The following is an 11,333-nucleotide window of genomic DNA, read 5'->3' on the forward strand; positions in this document are numbered from 1 at the left end:
ACGGTCTGCGGCCGAGCCGGCGTGTAGCGGCCCCATAAAGCGGTCGCTAACGAACGCGGCGCGCGGGCTCGTAAAGCCGACCGCGGGCGCTAACTGCGCTAATGAATGCGCCGCCTTATCGCACTCTGTTTGGCCCCTTCTGTTTCCCGCAAGGCGAGAGCGACATGCGGCGCTGCGCAAAGCACGAAAAAAACGTGCGGACCGCAGGACCGCTTCTCGCGCGGCGCCGAGAAGGCTGCCGCCCTCCCCTCCATCGCACACCTCCCATCCTCCCCCCCTCTCTCTCTCTGTCTCTCTGCCTGTTTCTCTCTCTCTCTCTCTCTCTCTCTCTCTCTCTCTCTCTTTCTGCCTGCAAGCGTTCCGGTATACCTGTCAGGTGTGTCTGTACAGGTGAACCGGAGCGTCTGTGCCAACAACACTGTTGCTGGAGAAAACGACTGTACAGTGGACCGGAGGAGAGTCCACAAAAAAATGTTCAAATGTGTGTGAAATCTTATGGAACTTAACTGTTAAGGTTATCAGTCCCTAAGCTTACACACTACTTAAATTATCCTAAGGATAAACACACACACACAGATGCCCGAGTGAGAACTCGAACCTCCGCTGGGACCAGCCGCGCAGTCCATGACTGCAGCGCCTCAGACCGCTCTGCTTAATCCTGCGCGGTGGAGACTCCACAGTCGATTCTTTGTATCTGAGCAGGCGCCAGTATCCGGCACAACTTTCACTTTTTGAGGTCTCTGTTCATCCTCCGGCTTCGTGTCAGCATATGACAAGTTCAAAACTGCGCTCTGTTGCTGTTTGCATTATGCTAATTTCTAGTGCAGTTAGTAGTGTCCTCTGTTTTAAAGATAGTATGTTCACTTACTAAGTCGTAAACTTTTTAAATCGCGTTCTTATTTCGGCAAACTGAAGAGGAAACCATATCGAAATCCCCACAGTAGTTCCTGGGATTAGTCGAAACATACAGACAGAAAATAGCGCAGGTGGCTTCGGTTTGTAATACACTCTAGGACAAAAGAAAAAAAGAAGGACGCATCATGAAGAAATTGTCGGAACTGAACGGAAATCGATAGTGTGATGTATTTGTACTAACAAATGATTATAATTTTTTTTAAAAATTGGGTTATTCATGAGAGAGAGCTTCACAAATTGAGCAAGTCAACAATGCATTGGCCCACCTCTGACCCTCATACAGGACTCTATTTGGCTTGGGATTGATTGAAAGTATTGTCGTATGCCCTCCTGAGAGATATCGTGAATAGTTCTGTCGAATTGGCGCGTTAGGTCGTCAAAATCCCGAGTTAGGTGGAGGCTTCTGCCGATAATACGTGGGTTATTCGGCAAGTAAGGAACGATCGGTCGCGAAATGGAAACCACAGTGAAAATCAGATGATGTTTTGCACAGGTATGGTGGGCAGTGTCTGTAGTATGCCCGTCGATCGCGTCACGTCGGTCATTTTAGTTCTGAGCACAGAGGGAGCACGTAAAGATACCTAGAACATTAGTGTCTCCCGCCAAGTACGAGGACCTGGTGAGAAATTTCGCCTGAAGCTATGCAGCCAACATTACACGACTGTCGTGCATTTTCTTCTTCAAGACAATTCTGAGCCGCATTATGCAGGGGCAATGAAGACGCTCCTGCATCGTTTTCAATTGGAAATGTTTGATTACCGACGATACAGCCCATAATTCTCTCCCTCTGAGTTTCGTCTCTGCTCACATGAACCGCTAGCTATGAACACAACATTTCGGCACAGACAAGGAGCTGCAGGCCAGCGTAGAGAATTAGCGTAAAGCACTGGCGTCTGCCTTCTACAACGAGAGTACTGGAAAGTTGGTACAACGCTATGACAAGCGTCTAAGGACTATAGAGATAAGTAGTTGGAAGTTGTAGCTAACTGTTGCAAATAAAACAGTTTTGATTTCCACTGTTTTCCATTTGGCGACCTATCGTTTCTTGCTTTCTGAACCGCCCTCGTCCCTCAAATATCCTCCATTGGAGAGAGACACAGCGACGTTGCTGGCCAAGGTAGGTTTTGACAAGCACGAAGCCGAGCAGTAGAAACTCTTGCCGTGTCCGCTGGTTATCGGGGCTCAATTCGAAATGGGGCATTTCTACGTCAGTCAATGAGATCTCTGGCCGAAGACGTGTCTCGAGACACCGTGGACACTGGTGAGATACCAACCAGCCTGTCACCCGCCATACGGCCCAACAACCAGCAGTGATAGTATGGCGTGCCAGTTCATTTCATAGCAGGATGACTTTGGTTGTCACAAGCGGCACCCCTTCAGCACAGCAGTATGTCGACGATATTATACACTCCATTTTGTCGCCCTTCATGGCAACACATCCTGGGCATACATTTCGGCAATATAATACCCACATTTAGATTGTAAGTTCATATTCCCATGTTTCTATTTATGATAACACACACACACACACACACAAGTAAAGAATAGTCACTTACAAGAATCAAGGAAGCCGTAAAAGTGGTCACCATCGTGACAGTTCGTGGTGCTCCAGATGTTGTCATACTGTCGGTGTGGATACTTATCTTGCTGCAACCCAGCCAATTTTTCCTATGGATTTCAGAAGTTTCTTTCCAACAGCTGGTGGAAAACATCTGCTATGATGGGTGAGGCACCAGCCCTTAAGTCAGCCTCGTAGTCCTTAATGGCAACCAATTTAAAAGAAGTCAGGGACACTCGCCTTTCATCTTAAGACTGAACAAAACTCCTTGTCCCACGGACATTTTATAAACCAACTCTGTAGTCAAAAATGGCGAGCATCACTAGCACACAGAATTGGGCACGAAATGATATGTTGCAGATGTTCTCGAGAAGGTGATGAAATACGTTCTAGGTATGTACATAGACAGGCCTGCTAGTTTCATTGTTTAATTTTATTTTGACCAGATTGGCATCAGGGTACAATCTCATTTTCTGAGGTCATTGCCTCATAAAATTTTCTTGCATTTTTTTTAAAATTCTACTTCAACATTTATTGCTTTTAGCACCCCCTTGTCATGTTACTGACGAGGAAACATGTTTTACATTACCAGCAGTCATCTATAACATAACGAAGATGCGTTAAAAACAAATAAATGTAAAAGTAAAATTTGCTTAAAGAACTACAGAAATTTTATGAGGGCCCAATTAGAAGATGTACATGTAGCTGGATATTGGCTTGACCAAAATTAAGCGAAACAATAAAAGACGCAATCTTGAGAATGTATATCCTGTTGTGGTGGCTTCCGCCACCGAATGTATCAGGATGACCAAATGTAGCGGGTAGATACCAAACGTAGTGGATGGGTGCCCAGAGGTGCCATATTAAAACTCAGCGAGAACTTAACAAATGATTTATTTGCTTCCACTACAGTGCTCTGTTCACATCGGTCTGCGTCACAGGGCCCCGCAATGCTGAGGAAGCACACCAGTGGCCTGTGCAGTGCAACGCTGTGTCGTGCCAGCCTTGGCCGGCCCGCAGAGTACCAATGATGTCACGATGGCTGCGCCACCAGCCGAATCAGCAGCCACCATCCCTGTTGACTCCACGCTGCTCTGCCGAGAGCTGTAGGCCGGGCCCACTGCTGCTTCCTCCTCCCTGGCGTAGCTGAGAATGCGGCGGGAAAGACTGCCCACGATCCGGCGTCCGAATTTGCGACCCTCACCTCAGAAGTCTCTGGCGTGTGTCAGGAGCCGAAGAGTGGCCCAGTGTGGCTGGCTGCAGACCCTGCACTGACCTCAGAGGTTCGCCATGGACTGGGACACTGGCGCCCTGTCTGTTGTTGCGTGTAGCCCGGGAGTGTGGTACACCCCGCCATCCAGGAGAGCTGACACACTTAAATGAATCACGCTAGAAAACGGTACCTATTTATACTCAGCTGTGTGCATCTTTTTTGTCAAGTGTGCCACTTTGCGTCACTTATGCATAACACTTAGGTTGGCTAGTAGCCCTCTTCTGCCTGTGACTTGCTGCATGGAAACTGCTCTGTGCGCCCTCTCCGGAAGTTCTACGCCCCGTGGCCTCTATTGGCCTTCGCAACTGCTGGTATGCATAACTTACTGCAATCTGGCCCGCACCAGGCTGTAACTCGTGCTCCGAATATCGCACAAAACTAACTTTCCCTACCCTAAACGGTGGTGCCGCTACAATCCTTACAATGTCATTCATCAACTTGATACAGGCTGCAGGACACTATGGATACAAAACGTTTAGTGGTGTATACACCCACCGCTTTCCAAGTCAACTATTTTTCTCTCTAATACACCGAGGTGGCAAAAGTCATGAGGTATCTCCTATTATCCTGCCCCATCTACATTTGCCCAGTGTAGTGCAGCAACTCGACACGTCTTGGACTCAAACAGTCATTGCAAGTCCCCAGACGTTGCCGGTACAGGATACTGTGCAGGAACTGGCCTCTTGATGTCAGGCGATCTGGGTGGCCTAATCATTTGCTCCAACTGCCCTCAATTTCTTCAGACCAATCGCGAATAGTTGTGGCCTGGTGACACGACATCGTTTTTTGGGAACATGAAGTCCACGAATGTCTGCAAATGACCTCCAAGTAGCTGACCATAACCACTTCCAGTCCATGACCTGTTCAAATGGACCGGAGGACACGATCCATTCTATGAAAATACAGCCCACACCATTATGGAGCCACCACCAGCTTGTACAGTGCCTTGATAACAACATGGGTTCATGGCTTCGTGGTTTCTGCGCCACACTCGAAGCCTACCGTCAGCGGTTACCCACTGAAATCGGAACGAATCTGATCAGGCCACGGTTTCCCAGTCGTCTAGGAACTAATCGATAAGGCCATGAGCCCAGGAGAGGCGCTACAGGTGATGTCGTGCTGGTTGCAAAGGCACAAGCGTCGATCGTCTGCTGCCATACCACATTAACGCCAGATTTCTGCGCACTCTCCTAACGGATACGTTCGCCGTACGTCCCACATGGATTCCTGCGCATATTTCATGCAGTGTTGCTGGTCTCTTAGCACTGACAACTCCACGCAAATGCCGCTGCTCCCGGTCGTTTAGTGAAGACCGTCAGCCACTGCGTATCGGAGTACTGAATTCCGCAACAATTTCCGAAATAGAATATTTCATGTCTCTAGATTTAACTACCACTCTGCGTTAAAAATCTGATAATTCCCGTGAGCGACCGTAATGACGTCGGGAGCCTTTTCACACGAATCATTTGAGTACAACTGACAACTGCGACGACCCACTGCCCTTTTATACCATGCGTACGCGACACTATCGCTATATATACACTGCTGGCCACCGTAAATGCAACACCAAGAAAGACAAGAGGTAGCACAACAAAATTTATTTTGTAGATAACATGTTGACCAAGTGTCAAATGATTACGTTTACAGACGTCTGTGACATGTGGTTCCTGCCAGAATCAGTAGCCAGAGTAGCCGCCATTGTTGGAGATCACCGCTGCCACACGTCTCGGCATTGAGTCAAAGAGACGTTGGATGTGTTCCTGGGGTACAGCAGCCCAAGCAGCTTCCACACGTTGGCAAAGATCATCTGGTGTGGCAGCTGGGGATGTAATCTGGGTCACTCGTTGAGCAACCATGGACCACATGTTTTCTATCGGCGAAAGATCCGGAGAGCGAGCCGGCCAGGGAAGCAATTCAATCTGGTTATTGACGAAGAACCTTTGGACAATGCGTGCCACGTGGGGTCGCGCATTATCCTGTTGAAAAATGGCTGTGGCCGAGCCCTGAAGGTAAGGAAGGACAACTGGCTCCAGCACCTCGGATATGTAGCGGCGGCTATTTAAAGTACCGGCAATGCGTACTAGAGGCGTGCGAGAGTAATATCCAATACCGCCCCATACCATAATACCCGGTGCAAGACCAGTGTGGCGGTGCATAATGCAGCTGTCCAGCATCCTCTCTCCACGGTGTCTCCACACTCGAATCCGACCATCGTGGTGCTGCAGACAGAAGCGTGCCTCGTCAGTAAAGACAACGTCATTCCATTCTGCCGTCCACATCCGTCTGTCATCACACCATTGGCGACAGAGACGTCTGTGGTTCTGCGTCAATTGTAGACGAAGCAATGGACGTCTTGCGGACAGACCACTCTGCTGTAAACGGCGTCGAATGGTACGCGCAGACACTGGATGATGCGTTACAGACGGAATGTGCTGTGCTATGGTTCGGGATGTCACTGAGCGATCCGTCACTGCCATGCGCACAATTTGCCTATCAGCACGTGCAGTGGTGCACCGAGGTGAATGCGATCGACCACGTCGGTCCGTCGTACCCTCCTGCATCCAACGGCCACATATCCGCATTACAGTTGTTTGGTTTCGTCCAACACGACTAGCGATTTCTCTGTATGATAATCCACAATCTCGGTAAGCCACTATCCTTCCTCTGTCGAACTCGGATACTTGATCAAACGATGTTCGCTGTTGTCTACGAGGCATAACTGATCGTCTTGTGAAACAACCACAAGGTAAACACACGTGCCGAACGTACACTCGTCGAAATCGCCAAGCCTTAAATGGCGCTATGAGGTGGTGCCACAGGCGCGCGTGATGTGCGTCTGCGCTGAAATTCTAATCAGTTGCATATCTCATCGCTGCCAACCCATGGTGTAAATTTCACTTGATTCGGATGCTTCCTTGAGGGTGTTGCATTTACGGTGGCCAGCAGTGTATATATATATACGTGCATATAGCTATCCCATGACTTTTGTTACCTTAATGTTATGTAACTTACCGTCAAAAAAGGCTTCTTTGCCATCCCAGCCCGGCGACTCCGAAAGCCGCAAGACAGCATGGAATAGTGGATCCCCGCCTCTAGGTGGAGCTGTTACATTAGCTAGTGCTAGCGGCACCTTGCTGCGGCGCTAGGCATCATTCTGCAGGGCAGTTAGATGGTGCAAATGATTCAAATGCCTCTGAGCACTATGGGACTTAACTTCCGATGTCATCAGTCCCCTAGACTTAGAACTACTTAAACCGAACTAACCTAAGGACATCACACACATCCATGCCCGAGGCAGGAATCGAGCCTGCGATCGCAGCGATCGCGCGATGGCCAATTAGAATTTGCGGCTGTGCAACGACACAGGCTGTAGAGGTGCATTCATTTCGTTACAGTAACGTCGTAATGCACCGTTAATTCTTTCACTGCGCCTCACGTTCTCTCTCCCCGTATTACTCGTTGAACTTTGCAGACTTGTGGAGTCGTCTCCGCTTGTCTGCATCCTCGTTGTTGCCTTTTTTTGTCCTCACTCTGCGATCCGTTGTTGACGGCTCCAGACCACGCTAGCTTCTATCGCTCTATTCCCGACATTCGGTCGAATCTCGATCGCGATAGTTATACAGGCACTTCATGCCATAGCTACGTTGCAACCGGAAGAGTGCTCTTTTATGCTGACTAGTGGGAGAAATCAGCTGCAAAGAGACATGGCAGTTAGTTTATCTTTCATAGATCACTTCTACGATTAATCGCAACGATGTGGAACGCGTCATTTTGCATTCATCTTACACATTCATATGTAAATATAGCTATATGTTGACCATTTACAGGTTTTTTTAAAATATTTACGTGAATTTGTAATTCTTACCCAACACACAAGCAAAAACTTTTCTAAGAAATAGAAAGGGTTGTCCAGGAAAGTTCGTTTCCAAATTAACTTCGTTCCCTGCACACATTCTATATCATTCTGTAAGTGATCAAAAATTTTGCTGACGGAATTGTGTACCCCTCTCGTGCTAAAGCCAACCTTAATGTGTAATAATGAACGTAATGTTTTTTATTTTGTTGTTGTAGTTATATACTAGTACATCATTGTTTCTTATGAAACGTGGTGGGTTATCTACATCAACTTTCATGAGGGAATACATATGCGTGAAGCAGTAGTCAAAATCCATAATTCCTGAAACAGATACCTACAAGATCATTGTAGGTGACCGCCACATATTCTTACAGCACGTTTTTGAGCATTGAAAACTTTCCTAAATACGAGTTACCTTGTAGCACTGTTGTCTACGACAATATTGAATGAAAAATACTCAAAATATGTGAATTCGTTCATTTCTCTCTCCCCAAGAACTGCAATGGTTCGAAGCGCAAAACAGGATTAGCCGAGCGGTCTAAGGCGCTGCAGTCATCGACTGTGCGGCTGATCCCGGCGGAGGTTCGAGTCCTCCCTCGGACATGGGCGTGTGTGTTTGTCCTTAGGATAATTTAGGTTAAGTAGTGTGTAAGCTTAGGGACTGATGACCTTAGCAGATAAGTCCCGTAGGATTTCACATAGATTTGAACATTTTTTCGAAGTGCAAGTGTAGGTGACCTGGGTTGCTTTAGGAGTTCAAAATGTGTTTCGTTTTCAGTTTTTATTTCATAAGTATGGGGGTACATAAAATTTTCGAGTTTCCACCCAACTTAGCTGTTATTGTTCAGTCACCACAAGTTACATCTATTATTGGTGTAGCATTGAAATGCTATGCCAGTGATAAATGTAACATGTGGTGAGAAAATAATATCTAGGGGGGAAACTTCAAAATGTTTAGGTATGCGTATTGATGAGAATTTAAACCGAAGCACATTTTTGAACTCCCAAAGCAACTCAGTTCACCTACATTTGCACCTCGAGTCATTGCAGAATTGAGTGCGTCATCCCAATGGGTGACAGGGTGACAATCGAACCGAGCACACAATAAAGTGCTCTACGGGGACAGCACATCCAATTGTCTCATACTGTGGAAGAGAATAGGAAGCGAAGAAAAAACGATTAAATTTGACAACTGCGTGCTTTTCCACAATTTTCCAACTTGCTGTAGCTTGAAATGATGTCGGATGGTCTGTGTAACGTTATCGTTTCTAATGGGCTGCACCAGTGACCTCGTCAGCCGGGTATCTTGTTCGCCAGACCTAATATGCGGGAGAAGGAGGTGATCTCCACCCTGCCCGCATCTCGTGGTCGTGCGGTAGCGTTCTCGCTTCCCACGCCCGGGTACCCGGATTCGATTCCCGGCGGGGTCAGGGATTTTCTCTGCCTCGTGATGGCTGGGTGTTGTGTGCTGTCCTTAGGTTAGTTAGGTTTAAGTAGTTCTAAGTTCTAGGGGACTTATGACCACAGCAGTTGAGTCCCATAGTGCTCAGAGCCATTTGAACCATTTTTGATCTCCACCCTGGAGGTGGTGGTCTGGTGTTTTCCTAGTCCTCTTAAATGGGTTGTGGTGGGAGCTTACATACATTGATCAGCCAGAACATTATGATCATGCCGATGTCGTGGTGTTGATGATGATGATGATGATGATGATGATGAAGTCCCATACTCCTTGGCAGAGCGTAGAGGAACGATGCGGGAGACCCGCACCGCCGTACTAGGCAAGGTCCCAGAGGAGGTGATTTCCCATTGCCTTCTTCCGACAGTAATGGGGATGAATGATGATGATGAAGACGACACAACACCCAGTCATCTCGAGGCAGGTGAAAATCCCTGACCCCGCCCGGAATCGAACCCGGAACCCCGTGTTAGGGAAACGAGAACGCTACCGCGAGACCACGAGCTGTCGTGGTGTTCACATTGGCAAATGCGTGGATTGTCGGCTACGGAGGCCCATTGTTAGTAATGTCCGGTGCGATGTGTGCTCAGACACACTTTTACTCTGCCCAGCATTAAAGCCTAATGTTAGTTCCGCCACAGTTGGCCGCCCGTCCTGCTTACCAGCTTGCCCAGCCCACGACGTCCGACATCTGTAACGAGGGGCGGCTGCCCGACCCCACGACGTGTGGACGTGGTTTCACCACGTGTTGAAGACGCTCACCACAGCACTTCTCGAACACTCGACAAGTCGTGCAGTTTGCGAAATGCTCGTGCCGAGCATCCGGGCTATCACAATCTGCGCTCACTCACATTCAGATAGATCGCGCGTCTTCCCCATTCCACACACGGACAGCACGCTCACTAATGCTACATACACACTGCGTGTGTCTGACTGGCAGTCCTTCGCCAGGTGAGGCTGCTTTCGCCTGGAGGGGTTTATATCGACAGTAGGCCGGTGATCATAATTTACTGACTGATCAGAGTAGCTGTCTTGAAGGTTTGTGATTTCAATTATGGTCAGTGTCATCCGTCACTCGTTGCAGTAAACGTTCTAAATATCCTGCAGGTAGCACCACCTCACAGAATTTCTGTTAACGGGAGCAGGAAATAGCCACTGAAAACACCTACATTCTGCTATCGTTTGACTGTTGACTGGATGAAAGGCCTAAATGTTGAATAATTTCGTGTGTGTGTGGGGTGGGGGGGGGGTGGAGGGGGTGGTTCTGGAGTCGGCTGGCAGGTTCATGGGATGCACAGGGCAAGGTCTGAGCCTTCTGGGGCGAAGGTAATGTTGCCAAGTATCTTTTGGAAGTTGGTCTTGATCAATGAAGTGGTTCGCCGAGTGCGGAATGTTTCGATAGAGTTGGCGAGTACCTTCCCTGGCGCCGGCGTAGGTACTGCGGAAGTCGTTCTCCTGTTTAGGGGCAGGTGTTGTTGTCTAGTGGACGCACGCATACTGTGTGACAACAGATTACATAGCCGAGCGTGAAGCCATCAACTAGCTAGAGGTGTTGTTTCACAGTCGAAATTGACTTCCCGAGGCTTTTAGAAGGAAATAAATTCCGGTTCGCTTCAGTGGAAATTTGAAGTGGTGTGGGTGTGTGTGTTTGTGTGTGTCATCTTCCTTCTTGGCTTTAGGCTGTGATCCTGTGTTGTGTATAGAGAAGTAGAAATGGTTGGTCACGGTGTAGTGCTGATTGTGGCATTCCTTTTCAAATCTAGTGGTCGGATCCAAGAGGCTTTTGAAAGCAACTGGATTGCTATACAATTGATTAGTGATGCAGAAGGAGGTGACTATTTTAAATGTGTCTCGACGGTCAAAGCGAGGCTGATAACCTTTATTCACACTAGCAAGTAGTTTATGTGCAGCACTGCACAGAAGGTAATGTGAGACTGCCGAGAAACGTTTCGGTGAAAGTCTACGTAGCAGTACGTCGCGTAGTTCGTGCCGCGCAACGCACGCCGCTGACTGTCAAAGTGCTTGCCCCTGGCCGCGGTGGAAACTCTTGAGACGACAGGCGAGAAGGAACGTTTCAGTTGGACTTCAGTAAACTGTATTCCCACTGGATCCCACTTTCGCTGACAAAAGAATACACAAACCAGCGAATACGGACAGCACTACTGATTCTGTTATACACTTAGGTGACGAAAGTCGTGGGATACCTCGCAGTATCGCGCCGGACCTCCTAAGAGATAAATAATCTATTCTCCAGCGTTGGACAGAGTAATTTCAT

This window comes from Schistocerca piceifrons, chromosome 3 (assembly GCF_021461385.2).
Source record: "Schistocerca piceifrons isolate TAMUIC-IGC-003096 chromosome 3, iqSchPice1.1, whole genome shotgun sequence".
Classification (NCBI taxonomy): domain Eukaryota; kingdom Metazoa; phylum Arthropoda; class Insecta; order Orthoptera; family Acrididae; genus Schistocerca; species Schistocerca piceifrons.